Here is a 17,534-nt window from a genome sequence, read left to right on the forward strand (position 1 = left end):
TAAAAGGTCCACCAAACCCATCTTCTTATTTTTTAAATCTAGATTTCATAATTATCTGTATAGAAACAAAAATAACTTATAACTTGATATATGCAATATAAAATTATAGTTTTGTCTAGGTAATATTCTCCTTTGCTTTCTTCCAAGACACAGGGTGCTCTATTTATTTCATGTTTATTTAAAAATAGTAAATTGCCCTGGCTGGTGTAGCTCAGTGGATTGAGCACGGGCCTGTGAACCAGAGGATCGCGGTTCGATTCCCAGTCAGGGCACATGCCTGGGTTGCAGGCCAGTTCCCGGCAGGGGACACACGATACATTGTGTGTCCTCAGCAGAGGCAACTATACATTGATATTTCTCTCCCTCTCTCCTTCCCTTCCCCTCTAAAGATAAATAAATAAAATATTTAAAAAAATAAAAATAATAAATTATTTGTTTGCCTCCCTCACTCCATTCACATGTAAACTCAACAAGGGAAGGGATTTTTACTTAGTTTGTTCATGTATATAATCCTAAGCATCTCACAATAGATGCTTAATATATACTTGTTGAAAGACAAGAGAAAACCACCAAATGGTAATATCATCACAAATGTATGCAAATCATCACTAGTCAAGCATTTTCACCACTGCTCATTTGTTTTTATTTTTTATTTAATTTTAATCCTCAGTCAAGGATATGTTTACTGGTTTTAGGGAGGGGAGTGGAGGGAGAAGAGAAAGAAACATTATGTGAGAGAAGCATAGACTGGTTGTGTCCTATAGGTGCCCTAACCAGGGACTGAACCTGCAACCTTTCAGAGCACAGGACGACACTATAAGCAACCGAGCACCCGAGCAGGGAACCACCACTCATTTCCGGGCATGTGATTTTGTGCTCTAGTTTTGCCAAGAAAACTACTCCTAGGTAAAATTTCTCAAATACTTTCTCTCAAAACTTTCTTGTTACTCTTTTCTTTTTTCATCTATCCTTTTAGGTTCTTATTACCATCTTTGTTGCCTCTTTTATGACTCTTGGCCATCCTTGTTTCCTTTTTACTCAATCTCGACTATTTTCTAAAATCAACACTCAGAAGGCTTCTACTCTAAAATAAAGTTACTTTACCTCCGCTACTCCCTTTAAAATATGCCATTATTTAAAAAGTTGTCTTCCCTTTTTCCTTCAACTTTTCCACCACTCACTTCTAACTCCTTTTAATATGGTCACCTATCTCCACATCAAAACTACTCAATATAAACCATTCTTATGAAAGTGTGTCATCTCCTCGGTGCCAATCAGTATCCCTTACAGTCCTCAAGTCTTTTCAAACTCTATGCAGCAACCAATATCTGATTACTTTCTCCATCATTTTCTCCTTTAACTTCTCCTGTTTTCCCTACTGACTTGTTTAAATATTCTTGTGTGTCTTTGTCTAAGCTCCTCTCAATCTTGTTATAAAATTGCATTCTATTTGATTACTTGTCTATCTCCTTACGAAGAGAACGAGCTTCTTGAGGGCAGAAAACTGGATCTTATTACCTTTTATCTCCAGTGCTTACCAGTACCAACACTAGTAGTAGGAACAAAGTGAATGTTTGTGGAATGAGTAAGTGACATGATTCCTTATCTGAAAATGTTCCCTAAGATGCCATGCTTGGACTTCCCCTTCACTTTAAGGAAACCATACACTTTCCATTCTTTGTAACTTTTGTATAGAAGGTTCCAAGGCCTCTTTGTAGCTCTAAGGTTTTGAGAAAGCAAACACTACAATTCCAACTGTCACTAGACATCTACAAATTTTATCATCAGCACCTCAAATACAAATAACATGTTCAAATAAAATATCCATAAATCAACTCCCTCCCTCCCAATTTCCTTCCTTCTGGTTAATGGCGCATCATCATCCACATCAGGAGTTTTTACAGAGTACAAAACTAGTCCACCAACCTTCTAAAAAGAGTAATGAGGTGGCAAATACTGTCATAATCAATTTTTGCAGAACTTTGAAATCTAGTAAAAAATTTATAAAAACCAGGGCAAGGTTTAGTGAAAAAAGAAACTTGTGGCATTTTAACTTGCCTGCCAATCATCACTTATATCCCAAATCAGGAGTGGCTGTGAGAACAATAATCTGCACTCCTAATGGCAGAAGGAGCACCACAGATCTTATTCTCAAACAACTGTAAATTGTCGGTTTCAACCTATCTTAGCTACCTAAAGGACCAGCACAATGGCTTGCCTTGGTTAACCTGACTTTGGAGCATTCCAAGGTTAGAGCACCTTGGTTGAAATCATTTAATTGATACAGCAGCCCGGGGCAAGGAACAACAATTGGGACAAGGAACAAACACTGAAAACCCTAGGAAGAAGCAGTATAGGAAAGGCTATACTTGGGTAATAAGAACTTTTATTTTTTAAAGATTTTATTTACTTATTTCTAGTGAGAGGCAAAGGGAAGAAAAGAGGGAGACAAACATCAATGGTTGCCTCTCTTACGCCCTCTCAACTGGAGACCTGGCCTGCAACCCAGGCATGTGTCCTGACTGGGAATAGAACCTGTGACCCTTTGGTTTGCAGGCTGGCACTCAATCCACTGAGCTACACCAGCCAGAGCTGGGCTTTAAAAAGATTCTGTGTACACCAGAGGATCAGGATTGCCACAGACATAGTTGGGGCTGGGCACATGTTCAGGAAAGGCCTGAGAAGACCCTAAGCTCTTACCTTTGGTTGACCTTCATGGTCTGAAGAAGCAATAAGTGAAGACTAAGGAAGACTTACAAATGGCCTGGCTAAGTGTTGAAAGGATATTTTTTTTCCTTCTCTGTTGGTTCTAGACATTTAAGGAAATTGTCAAAACACTAGCTGATCAATAAGGAAACAGAACGGACTTCAGTAGCCACACATGATAAAGAATAGACATGACAAAAATAGTTTAGAAAAGTTATTTAACAAACAATAAAAACACACAATAAGAAGCAACAATAAACCCTACAGGAGAGGTAGAATGTGGAAAAAAAACCTATCAATCAAAAAGTCTATATCCATCAAAATTGTCCTCTAAAAACCAAAGGAAAAATTAAGACATTCCTAGATAAACAAAAAGCGGAGGAGTTTTGTTATATTAGACCTGTACTATAAGACATGTTAAAACCATAAAATAAGTTTTCCAGGTGGAAAGGAAAGGACATTACATAGTAACTTGAAAAACATGAGAAAATAAAGAACAATGATAAAGGTAGCTACATTTGTAAATATAAAAGCCAGTAGTATTACATTTTTGGCTTATAAGTCATCTTTTTCCCATATGATTTAATATGCAAATGTATAAAACAATAATTTCAAATCTAGGTTAATGGGGATATAATGTATAAGATGGAACTGTAAAGAAGAAGAGTTTTAAGTACCATTAAAGCAAAGTTTTTATTAATTCAAACTTAACTGATAAAATTTTTTTTTCCTTAACTGATAAAAATTTAAATTATAATCCCCAGGATAATCAATAAGGAAATACTAAATTTAAAAAAGTGTGTGCCCTGGCTGGTGTAGCTCAGTGGATTGAGCGCGGGCCTGCGAACCACACAATCACGGTTCGATTCCCAGTCAGGGCACGTGTCTGGGTTGCAGGCCAGTTCCCGGCAGGAAACTCACGAGAGGCAACCATACATTGATATTTCTCTCCTTCTCTTCTCTCCTTTCCTTCCTCTCTAAAGATAAATAAATAAATAAAATCTTAAAAAAAAACAACACAAAACTTTACAATTCTATGTTATCTATAAGACACTCACTTTAGATCCAAAGATGCAAGCAGGTTTCAAAGTGGAAGAATGGAAAAAGATATGCCATAAACACAGTAACTAAGAGAGAGCTGGGATGGTTATATTTATACCAGACAACAGGCTCTAAGACAAACTTGTTACAGGAGACAAAGAAGGACATTACATATTGTTAAGAGTCAGTCTATCATGAAGATGTAATAACTGTAATTATATACACAACCATAATACAGCCCAAAGACACATAAAGCAAACACTGATAGAATTTAAAGGAAAAATTCACAGTCCTACAATATGATTAAGAGACTTCAATACCTTATTCTCACTAATGGATAGAACTAGACAAAAGATTAAGGAAATAGAGGACTTAAACCAATTAGAGCTAACAGATGTACATGGTACATACGCCAGTGTATATGTTATATGTATGTTATATACATATGGTATATAACAGATGTATACAGTATACAACAGCAGAATACACATTTTTCTACAGCATACATGAAACACTCTCCAAGATAAAATATATGTTAGCCCCAATAAATTTAATGAGACTAAGGTCACATAAAATCTCTAATAACATGAAATGAAAATAGAAATCAATAACAAAGGAAAATTTAAAAATTCACAAATACAAGGGGGAACCCCTCCAAAAAAACAGAATTATCTTCTGGAGGGTGGGCCCCTTGTAGTATAGGCTTCCCCTGCTAGGTTAGTGTTCTAGGAACCTATCTGTATCAGTGTACCAGCTGGCATGGTTGTGAGAGGCTGGGCATGGATTCAGTTAATTTTTTTTGAAGGATCTTTCAGTGCATTTGCCCATTTCATGATGAGCCATTTACGAGCACACCTGCCCACACTGCACTGAGTATTCAGTAGTTTGTGACCAAAGACAGCAAAACCCCCATGCCCTACCCTCCCTATTCACACGATTTTGCCTCAAGAGACTTTTTTTTGTTTCCCGGATGAAAAAAGTCCTCAAAGGGAAATGTTTTGCTGATGTGGAAGAGGTGAAACAAAAACAGCAGAAGAAACTAACAGGCATCAAAATCATTACGTTTGAAAACTAATATGAGCTGTGGAAAACATGTCTTGATAGAAGGTAAATGAAGTTTAAACATGTAAGAATAAATATACAATGTTTTATAAACAAACTCCATTTTTTTTGCCCCTGCCCCCAGGATATGGAAATCACAACACACTTAAACAACTGATAGGTCAAAGAAGAAATATAATTGAGATTACAAATACTTTGAGAAAAGTTAAAGTGAAAACATAACACACCAAAACCTACAGACTGCAGCGAAGCAGGACTCTGAGGGAAATTTATAACTCCATTTAAAGGCCTCCATTTAAAAAGAAAATCAATCTCAAATCAACAATCTGACTTCATGCCTTGAAGAACCAGGAAAAGATCAAGTGAACAGAAAGGAAGCTAGCAGAAGGAAGGAAATAATAAAGATTAGAGCAGTCCTGACTGGTGTGGCTCAGTTGACTGAGTGCCAACCTACAAATCAAAGAGTCCCAGGCTCAATTCCCAGTCAGAGCACATGCCTGGGTTGTGGGCCAGGTCCCCAGTAGGGGGTGCATGATAGGCAACCAATCACACATTGATGTTTCTCTCCCTCTCTTCCCCTCGCTCTGAAAATAAATAAAATCTTCCAAAAAACCCCACAAAAAATGATTAAATCAGAAATGGAGACATTACTAAAGTCCTTATGGAAATAAAAGAAAAAGACCTATGAATAACTACACACCAATAAATTAGATCACAGAATAAACTGCTGGAAACACACAAACTACCAAAACTGACTCAAGAAGAAACTGAAAATTTGCAACAAGTAAAAGATTGAATCAGTACTCAAAAACTTCTCAACAAGGAAAAGTCCAAGACCAGATAACTCAGCTTATGAATTCTACCAAACATTTCCTTCTCCAACTTTTACAAAAAAAAAGAGTAAACATCTCCTAACTTGTCCTATGAGGCCACCATTACACTAATAGAAAGCCAGACATCACAAGACACCCTAAAGACATCACAAGAAAACCATGGACCAATATCCCTCATAAATATAAAATATGGATGTAAAAATCCTCAACCAAATATTCTTGTTATTCATGGTAGTCATGTTCTATAAAGTCACCATGAACAACTGAATATGCAAATACTGAACCATTACTCCTAGGAAAAATACAGGGTTTGGTCCTATAAGCCTCTGTTCACACCATTTTTGTTAAACAATCATAAAAACATTTTATATGTGTGTTTCTCTTTGAAGATACTATAATACAAATTGTTAATTCATTAACATTGAACTCATGCCTGAATGAAGCTTACCTAACATGTATCCTTTTCATAAGGCAAATCAGTTGTTTTTTGTTTTGTTTTAAAATGATTTTTATGATTATGCTTTTACAGTTGTCTCATTTCCCCCACTTTATTCCTCTCCACCCTGCACACCCCTTCGAACCCACATCCCCCTGCTCCCTTTAGTTCAGGTCCATGGGTCATACATGTTAAGTTCTTTGGCTTCTCCATTTCCTATACTGTTCTTAACCTCTCCCTGTCTATCTACATTTATGCTATTTTCTCTGTACCTTTTCCTTTTTTTCACCCCTCCCACTCCCCCACTGATAACCCTCCATGTGATCTCTACTTCTGTGATTCTGTTCCTGTTCTAGTTGTTTGCTTAGTTTATCTTTTTTTTTTTTAAGTTTGGCTGTTAATAGCTGTGAGTTTGTTGTCCTTTCACTGTACATAGGTCCCTTAGATAGGTCCCTTTAACATTCCATATAATAAGGGCTGGGTGATGATGAATTCCTTTAACTTTGCTTCATCTGGGAAGCACTTTATCTGCCCTTCCATTCTAAATGAAAGCTTTGCTGTATAGAGTAACCTTGGATGTAGGTCCTTGCCTTTCATGACTTCAAATACTTCTTTAAAGCCCCTTCTTGCCTGCAAGGTCTCTTTTGAGAAATCAGATGAGAGTCCCATGGGAACTCCTTGGTAGGTAACTGTCTCCTTTCCTCTTGCTGCTTTTAAGATTCTCTCCTTCTCTTTAATCTTGGGTAATGTAATGATGATGTGCCTTGGTGTGTGCTTCCTTGGGTCCACCTTCTTTGGGACTCTCTGAGCTTCCTGGACTTCCTGGAAGTCTATTTCCTTTGCCAGATTGGGGAAGTCCTTCTTCGTTATTTGTTCAAATAAGTTTTCAATTTCTTGGTCTTCCTCTTTTTCTTCTGGCACCCCTATAAGTCGGATGCTGGAACATTTGAAGATGTCCTGGAGGTTCCTAAGCCTCTCCTTATTTTTTTGAATTCTGTTTCTTCATTCTGTTCTGGTAGAAAGTTTCTTTCTTCCTTCTGCTCCAAACTATTGATTTGAGTCCTGGTTTCCTTCCTTTCACTGTTGGTTCCCTGTATATTTTTCTTTATTTCACATAATGCAACTTTCACTGTTGCTTGGGTCATTTTTATGCTGTTGAAATACCCAGTGAGTTCCTGGAGTGCCCTGATAACCAGTGCCCTGATAACCAGTGTTTTGAGCTGTGTATCCAATAGGTTGGCTGTTTCCTTGTCACTTAGCTGTATTTTTTCTGGAGCTTTGAACTGTTCTTTATTTTGGGCCATTTTTTTGTCTTGGTGTGCCTGTTATGTTGTAAGGGGTGGAGTCTTAGGTGTTCACCAGGGCAGGGCAACCCACCACATCCCTGTCTTGTGACTGTATGTGGAAGAGGGGTCTGAGAGGGAACAGTGCCACTTGCTCTGCTCTATAGAGGGTTTCAGTCACTTCCCCTGCTACCCACAAGCAAATTAGGCCCTTCTGGTGCTGATTCCCAGGTGGGTGGGGTTTGTGTACATTCTAGGAGCCTGTGGGTCTCTCCAACGAACTCTCCTATGAAACTGGAGTCTCTCCTGCTGCCACCTCAACCCCAACAGGTGTTTTCAATCAGAAGTTTGAGGCTTTATTTCCCTGTGCTGGAACCCTGGGTTGCATGGTCTGTCTCACTCCCCAGTTGTTCTTCCTGGTTTATCTGCACTTAAATGTGGGACCATACCGCCCTTGTCCACCAGCTGCCGGCTTGCCCACCCCAATCCTTCAGGCACTGCATTGCCGTAAGTCCTCTTCACCCAGCTGCCTGTTTCTGTCCTTCCTACCAGTCTGGATGAATGTTTCTTCTTTAACTCTTTGGTTGTCGGACTTCCATAGAGTATGATTTTTCTGTCAGTTCTGGTTGTTTTTTGTTTTAAATTTGTTGTTGTCCTTCTTTTGGTTGTGCAAGGAGGCACAGTGTCTATCTACACCTCCATCTTGGCTGGAAGTTCCTGTTTTAGGTTTTTTTAGGCTAATAACACTAGACAACACTTCGGCACTATGCTTAGAGCCATTTTAAACAGCAAAATCACCCCCAAAAGGACAAAAATGCAGAAACACAGCACTAAACAAGCAGACTGTGAAAGGACACCAATTTATAGTATAAATGCTGAAACAAGAAGGCATAGTATAATCTTTTTTAACCTCAACTGGCAACATGTACATCAGGCAACTCAAAATTTTTGTCACTCTGCACATGTCCCCTAAAGCATATCATAAGTATCAATTTAGGGCTTACAAATAAATTTTATCAAGAAGTCAAATTCACAAATATGGAGTCTGTAAAAAGTAAGGATTATCTATACTGGCAAACTGAATATACTAGCAGCATATTAACAGAATTGTACATCATGACCAAGTGAGATTTGTCCAAAGAAAGTAAGGGAGGTTCAACACGTGAAAATCAATGTTATATATTACATTAACAGAACAAAGAGGAATAAACCCCCAACAATTATCTGAATTCATACAGAAAAAACACTGGACCAAAATCTGATACCTTTTTATGATAAAGAGAGTGAGTAAATTAGGAATAAAAAGAATTTTTCTTACAGGGCATTTATGAAAAACCCACAGTTTGAATTCTGTAGTGAAAAGACTGAAAGCTTTCCCCCTAAGACTAGGAACAGAAAATGGTTACCCTCTTTCACCACTTCTGCTGAACAATGTACTGGACATGATAGCCAGAGCAATTAAGGAAGAAAAAGGAATAAAAGATATCCAAGCAGAAAAGAAAGAAAGTAATCCTCATTCACAGATGACATGATTTTATCCACAGAAAATCCTAAAGAATCCACAAGAAATTCAAACTAATAAATGAATTTAGCAAAGTTGCAAGATTCGACATCAACATACAAGAATCAGTTGTACTTTTATACTCTAGTGGTAAACAAGCTGAGAGGAAATTAAGAAAACAATTTCACTTATAATAGCACCAAGAAGAATAAAACACACAGGAATAAATGTAATCACAGAGGTATAAAACGTGTACATTGAACACTATGAAAAATTGCTAAAAGAAATTAAAAACATAAGTAAATGGAAAGACATTCTGTGCTTACAGATTTAAAGATGATATTTTTAGATGGCAGCACTACCCAAAGTGGTCTCACACATTCAATGCAATCCTTAAAGTTCCAACACCCTCTTTTTGCAGAAATCAAAAATGCGATCCTAAAATGTATATAGAATTGCAAGGGACCCAAAATAGCCAAAACAATCTTAAACAATAAAAATGAAGTTGGAGCACCCACTCTTCTCAATTTTAAAACTTAATACAAAGCCATAGTAATCAAATCAGTGTGGTACTAGCATAAAAGGACAGACATACAGACCAATGAAATAGAATTGAGCCCTGAAATACATATATGGTCAACTGATTTTTCAACAAAGAGGCAAATGCCATTTAATCGGAAATACAACAGTCTCATCAACAAATAGTGCTGGGACAACTGGATACCCACGTGCAAAAGAATGAAGTTGGACTCCTATTTCACCACACATACAAAACTTAACTCAAAATAGATCAATGACACAAATATAATAGTTAAAACTTTAAAACTCTTAGAAGAAAACACAGGGTAAAAGCCTTCATGAGTTTGGATACAGCAATGAATTCTTATGATTTTACACCAAAACCACAAACAAAAAAAGATAAAATTTTACTTCATTAAAAATATATATATAAATCGAATTCTGATAAGGATTATAAAACTCTTATAACTCAATGACAAAAAAAATCCTATTTCAAAAAATAGGCAAAGGACTTGAAATAAAACTTTCTTCAATGAATATAACAAATGCCCCCAAAGCACATGAAATGATGCTCAACACCATTAGGTATTAGGAAAATGCAAATCAAAACCACATTGAGACACCACTTCATATCTACTGGATGGCAATAATAAAACCAAACCAAATCAAACCAAACCAAATAAAAGGAAAATAAGTGTTGCTGAAGATACAGAGAAACTAGAACTCCTCTTACACTGCTGGTCAATATGTAAAATGGTACAACTGCTGTGGAAAACAGTTTGGTGGTTCCTCAAGATGTTAAATACAGAATTACCATATGATGCAGTAATTCCACTCCAGGTATATATCCAAAATAACTAAAAAAGGTATTCAAACAAATATTTGTGCACAAGTTTTCACACTTTCACTATTCACAATGACCAAAAAGTATAAACAACCTAAATGTCCATCAACAAGTGAATGGATAAACAAAGTAGCATTTACATAATGCAACATTTTCAACCATAAAAGAGATGAAGTAGTGATACATGCTACAGCATGGATGCTCCTCAAAAACATTATGTTAAGTTAAAGAAAAAGACACAAAAGGCCACATAATTATATAAAGGCCGCATTTATACGAAACAGGCAAGATATGTAAATCCATACTGACAGAAAACAGATTAGTGGTTGCTAAGGGCTTAAGAAAAGGGGTAATAGAGAATGACTGTCTAACAGGGAAGGGTTTCTTCTTTGGGTAATGAAAATGGTTTGCAATTAGACAGATGTGATGGTTATACATCACTGTTAATATACTAAACACTATTAAACTGCATACCTTCAAATGGTTAATTTTGTTATATAAATTTTACCTCATAAAATTTTTTCTTAAAAGATTCCCACATTGAATTCTAAAAAACAAAATAAATAAGCAAAACAGACACAGACTCATAGATACAGAAAACATTCTGATGGTTGCCAGACGGGAGAAAGGTTGCGGCGGGGGGAGGGAATGGGTGAAAAATGTGAAGGGATTTAGAAGTATCAATTTGTATTTATAGAATAGGTAGAGGTGTAAACTACAGCACAGAGAAGAACATAGCCAGTAATACTGTATTAACTATGTATGGTGTAACATGGATACTAGATTTGGGGGGGTGATCATTTTGTAAGTTACATTAATGTCTAATCACAGGTTATGCTCCTGATAATTTTGTACATCTCAGTAATTTAACAAGAAAAAAGATTCCCACATCCAATCCTTAAGATCTTTTCTGCCTTATCGGGTCTTTTCTGCCGACACTTTCCATTGTTACTGTTCATATGCTAGTACAGGCCTATTAGATTGTGCTTGAGCCTTCGCCACCCTCCAAACTAGTTTCTTACTAATCCATTCTGTCCGGCTTCCACCCACCCAGTTTAATCGTCTTGTAAAATACAGCTGCAATCACATGATGCTATTGCTTAAGAGCCAAAGGTGGCTCTCCACTGACTCTCAAATTAAGAGAAATATTCTGCTTAGAATGACAGCCCTGTAGAAGGTCCTCGGCCTTCCTTTCTCAGCTTATAGTATAGACTACTGAAAACAGCACAGATCTCGAATCAGACTCTGAGTTCAAATTACAGCTATATCAGTTACTAATGAGAATCTTGAGCAAGCTATTTTTCTGGGCTTAGAAATGGAGAAAACATCACTTACCATGACAATGTTGTAAAACATGTTATACAATTATACAAAAGCATCTTTTTATAATGCCCGGCACTGAAACTACCCTAAATTTTAACATAATGGGCCCCTTAAGTCAACCCCCAAATAGACATTTCTACCTTCATGACTTGTTTACTTTGTTTGCTAGTTTCTTGCCCAAATCTTATTAAAAAGTCTACCTCACAAAAATCTACCCTTTCAATAAGTACCATTTCAAATAACAACTTTATTACTTATCTTCCTACTCTATGTTTCTCAACACCCTTCATTTCTCACCCTCAGTGATATGTACATTCTCCTTTTTTAAGCACCCTAGCAGCTTATACTTCTGAAGTCTTCGTATGACAACATTTCCTGTGTTTCCTGTGTTAAGCCTCTCGACTTAAACATAGCTCCTGGAGAAGAGCATTCTGTCTCACCCATCTCTTTCATTTCCTATACTTTACAACTGTGTACACAGCAGATGTTCAATAAATGTTTGTTAAGCTGATTAAAACTGAATACTGATAAAATACAAAATTTTAACCCTGAAAATAACAAGTTCCAAAATGATTTTTTTCTAACAAAATTCATTGGGGTGACACTGGTTATTAAGATTATATAGGTTTCAAGTACACATTTCTATGACACATGATTTGTACATTGCATTGTGGCCCACTTAAAAAAATCTGATTAAGATAATCTCTAAGACTAATTATACATTGCCAGAAAAAGAATGAAGTAGTTTTGGAAAGACCCAACAATAAGTCTCAAGTGGGAAAATACCAAAAACAATCTACTTTAATCCTGGAGGCCAGAAATATTTCAGGGAAAGAACATAAACTTAGAATTTTCACTTTCTGTGGAATAAAAAGCCTTCTGTAATCTCTTTGTGAGCATGTCTTCAGCCTCAAAACTGTTTAACTAATGCTACAGCCATACAAGCACTTTGGTTACCCCTCCAAAAAAACTCATTCTCTTTCAAGGATATGAGCCTTTGTGCCTGATGCTTTTTTGCCCTAAACACTATATTCATTCTTCAAGACTCAGTCATGATATTTTCTCATCAAAGATTTCCCGATCTCTCCCCAAAACAGAGTTAATGTATTCCTTCTCTATTCTACTACTATTCTTTGTAAATATTTTTACTATAAAGCTCAACAGCCTGTATACCACTATTTTCTTCCCTGAGATCAAACCATGTTTTAAATCACTATCTAGTCCCAGTGCAGACCCATATTAAGTGTTCCGTTACCATTTATCATGTGAATGACAGACAAATGCATGCATAATCTATAACTTGCTTTTTTATCTTACTTTTACAATTCCTCAGAAGGGCTTGTTTATTGCCCTTTGCTTCCATTGCTACAAAACAGTCTTCTCAATCTTCTAGCAATGAGAGTAGATGTGAAATTACTTCATAAAAAATATACAAATATAAAGTATTTGCACCTCTTAATTTCTAAATAATTTTATAATCAGCAACTGTTGGATCACTATACTAGCAGAGTCCCTCAGGTATTTTTTTTATAAATTCTCCCCAACTTTACAGTTAGTTCACCACAATCCTCCTAATCTTATTTAGTTCCTTTTGCATTTACTCTTTCTAATCCTTTGCTTATCTGACTCTAACCTTTCTCTACTCTTTAATCATAATGGATGCAAAAGAGTTTAAATTTTCATCCTGATATTTACTGGCTAGTTTTATCTTGTTCCAGTAATTTAATCTTCTTTAAACTACAGTTTCCTTGCTTGTGTAATGATGGCATGTATTAAGAACCTACCTCACAAAATTTTTGTAAAGAATTTTTAAGTTTAGGATGGAGGCGTAGGTAGATTCACTTTGTCTCCTCACACAAACAAAGCCAAAAGAATGACAAACTTAAAAACAAAAACTAACGAGAACTGCCAGAAAATCAAACTGTATGGGACATCCAACAACCAAGGAATTAAAGATGATTCATCCATCCAGACCAGTAGGAGGGGTGGAGATGGGCAACCAAGGTGGAAAGGACCGGCAGGAAGGCAAAGGAGTGGAGAAACACGTGGGCGATGCTGAGGCAGGTGGTCCTACATTTGCATGCAGACAGAAGGAGAGGAACAAATGGCGAGGCAGACAGCACAGTATGGGAAACTAAAGCCTTCAAACCTCTGGCTGTAAAAACCTGTGGGAATTGCAGCAGTGGGAGAAACTCCTCGCCTCAAAGGCAAGTTCATTGGAGAGATCCACAGTGTCCTCGAACTACACAAATCCACCCACCTGGAAATTAGCACCAGAAAGGCCCAATTTGCTTGTGGGTAAGGGAGGAAGTGACCAAAAGCTGGCTGAGAGCCACACAAGTGGCACTGTTCCCTCTCTAATACCTAAGGCTCCGCCCCTTACAACATAACAGATGCAACGAAACAAAAAAAAAAAAAAAAAATACAGCCCAAATGAAAGAATAGATCAAAACTCCAAAACAGAACTAAGCACTGAAGAGATGGCCAACCTGTCAGATGCAGAGTTCAAAGCACTGGTAATCATAATGCTCACAGAAATGGTTGAGTATGGTGGCAAAATAGAGGAAAAAATGAAGGCTTTGAAAAGGAAAATATAAAGGGAACCAACAGTGAAAGGAAGGAAACCAGGACTCAAACCAATGACTTCAATCAGAAGGAAGAAACATTCTACCAGAACCGAATGAAGAAACAAGAATTCAAAAAAAATGAGGAGAGGCTTAGGAACCTCCAGGACATCTTCAAATGTTCTAGCATCCGACTTATAGGGGTGCCAGAAGAAAAAGAGGAAGACCAAGAAATTGAAAACTTATTTGAACAAATAACGAAGAAGGACTTCCCCAATCTGGCAAAGGAAATAGACTTCCAGGAAGTCCAGGAAGCTCAGAGAGTCCCAAAGAAGGTGGACCCAAGGAAGCACACACCAAGGCACATCATCATTACATTACCCAAGATTAAAGAGAAGGAGAGAATCTTAAAAGCAGCAAGAGGAAAGGAGACAGTTACCTACCAAGGAGTTCCCATGGGACTCTCATCTGATTTCTCAAAAGAGACCTTGCAGGCAAGAAGGGGCTTTAAAGAAGTATTTGAAGTCATGAAAGGCAAGGACCTACATCCAAGGTTACTCTATACAGCAAAACTATCATTTAGAATGGAAGGGCAGATAAAGTGCTTCCCAGATGAAGCAAAGTTAAAGGAATTCATCATCACCCAGCCCTTATTATATGGAATGTTAAAGGGACTTATCTAAGAAGATCAAAAACTATGAACCGTGAAAACAAACTCACAACTATCAACAACTGAACCTAAAAAGTAAAAACTAAGCAAACAATTAGAACAGGAACAGAATCATGAAAATGGAGATCGTGAGTAGTGTTATCAGCAGGGAGGGGATGAGGGGAGAATGGGGGAAAAGGTGCAGGGAATAAGAAACATAAATGGTTCATACAAAATAGACAGGGGGAGGTTAGGAACAGTATAGGAAATGGAGAAGCCAAAGAACTTACATGTACGACCCAGGGACATGAACTAAAGTGGGGGGAGCTGCTGGGAGGAGGTACAGGGTGGAGAGGAATAAAGAGGAGAGAAAAAATGGGAAGAAAAGTACTTAAAGGTGTACTGGAGGGGAAAAAAGAAAACAACAGTTTATAAGCAATGGTAGTTACTACTTTTCTGCCGCTAGTGCTGGCATTTACATTAAAAAAATACTTAAACCTTTACTGTAACATCACATTCCTGTACAAGACCAGGTGGAAGGCAATGTTCAGGCCTAAACACTAAGGATGTACACAAGTCTGAAGCACTTGTTTTTATTGTTAGCTTTGTTTAAAAATTCCCAAAAGTGTTAGCATACCTTCCAATTTTCCATGAGTCCTAACCACTGCTCTAACTTCCCTCTTCCTACGGTACTGTCACTTGACCAAAACAACAGATATATTGTTAAATCATCAAAAGTTTTTATGAATTTGGTTAAGCACTGTGGACATTCTATCTTCACATGATAGTTGTACTCTTCCTAAGATAAATCTTTGTGCCCATTACTATTCCTTTATGTAATCTGATTTTCAAAATCCTTGATATACACAATGCCAGGATTTGGAAGCACCTCAGTTCCTCAATACCACTGAAAGTATGTCTATCCAAAGTAGACAAACTAAATCGTATTTTATTTGGCCAGATACACATAAAGAAGCTATTGCATCCCTTCACCTGAGCACCTCATAAATCTGAATCAATGCCATTATTAACTGTGTTGAAATCTTTCAGCACCTACACTATCACAGCAGCCCTTACTAGTCTTTTACTCATGTAAACTACTGCCAAGCAAGATTCTCAGCAACCTTTTCAATTTTTTTTAAAAACTTGCTATGCAATTTTATGTTATTGTCTGTTCCTACTCATTTCATTTATTTCTATTGAAGTTTTTAGCTTTCCTTTTTTTAAAAAAAGGACTTTATCTATTTATTTTTAGAAAGAAGGGGAGGGAGAAAGAGAGGGAGAGAAACGTCAATGTGTGTTTGCCTTTTATGCACCCCCAACTGGGGATCTGGCTTGCAACCTAGGGCATGTGCCCTAGATGGGAATCCAACCTGCAACTCTCTGGTTTGCAGGCTGGCACTCAATTCACTGAGCCACACCAGCTAGGTTAGCTTTCAAATATATTTCTGAACCCAATGTATTTGTCATCCTTCTAGCATTAGTTCTTTATGTTAAGCATGTTATTTTCCCTCCAGCTACATCACTAAGTAAATAAATGTTCAATAAATAGAATGAGGCTAATGAAAGTATTCTTCTTTTTGTAATTCTGTTATGCTTCTATGTACTTCTTCAAAACCAGTTTCTCCCTTTTGGATTTCCCCCTGATTTCTATGGCATATACAGGACTGATCAGTTGTTTCCCAGGACTCTAAGACTTCTAGAGTTCATAGGGACTTTCCAGGGCCACAGTCTTGCCCAATTCTCTCATTTACAAACAAGAAGTCATTGGTAAAGTTTAGTCACATACCGTTGGCCACATGACAGTGGTGTATCTGGAAGTAGACTAAGGAATTCTAAATACAAATACATGATGTTATTTCTATTACAGGTTTTCATTTAATGTTTTATATTATCTGTTCATTTTTATCTACATGAAATAAGAAAAATTGTTTTTATTTTTTAATCTAAAATATATGTACACTTTTTGTTGTTACGGGTATTCTTGCTACCACATAAGAAGCACACACTATTTCCTCAACTTTATCAGTCCATGCAGAGAATAAGTGGGTGAATAGCCTGTCTCTACTCTGACAAGCTGAAAAGCAATATAAATATAAATTTGGCTAGCTGCAGGTAGTGAAGAGAGGAATATTTTGGTTGTAAATCTCAAATTTTGACCCTGAGCCCACAAATTTATCTAGGATGAACTATCAACTTTCTAAAACTCAATAGAGAGAATGATAATTTTATTATTATATTGAAGGTATATATTGAATTACTATGTAAACAACATATTCTTTTTATACCCTTTCTGGCTAATTTATAGTCAATATCACTTATGACCAAACTGAGATACGAAATCCTCTGTATTATTAATAAATAACCACCACCATCACCCTCCCCATCAGAATGTAATTCTGTGAATGTTAGTTTTTTATTCTATGATTTCTGCCTGGCCTGAAGTAGGCTCTCAATAAAAGTTTGCTGGTAAACAAATAAATAAGTTAATGAATAAAGTCTTTAAAAGGATCACTAACCAAAGAAGCAGATCAAAAAATTTCTATAACATACCAAAACATAAACAAACGACATATATTCCAGAAGGATTCACTTGGACACTCAAGTTAATTAAATAAACAAAGAGACTTAATATTACAATTACAACACTCTTTTTCAACAAAGCGCTTGCTTCTTTCCCTGAAATTTCAACAGGTTACTCTTTGTCTCTTTAGACTCTTTATACGTGAGAGATGTCTACAACAATTCCTCTGTTCATTTTTCTAGAAAGATC

General features: G+C 36.8%; 1 protein-coding gene across 3 annotated transcripts in view; it reads right to left on the bottom strand.

Moving 5' to 3' along the window:
• The window catches only part of NCK1 (NCK adaptor protein 1), an 83,808-nt gene that overhangs the window by 3,329 nt on the left and 62,945 nt on the right, over positions 1 to 17,534 (bottom strand). The gene's annotated exons all lie outside the window — the stretch shown is intronic.

This window comes from Sturnira hondurensis, unplaced genomic scaffold (genome assembly GCF_014824575.4).
Source record: "Sturnira hondurensis isolate 20B ecotype Veracruz unplaced genomic scaffold, ASM1482457v3 Scaffold0013299, whole genome shotgun sequence".
Classification (NCBI taxonomy): Eukaryota; Metazoa; Chordata; class Mammalia; order Chiroptera; family Phyllostomidae; genus Sturnira; species Sturnira hondurensis.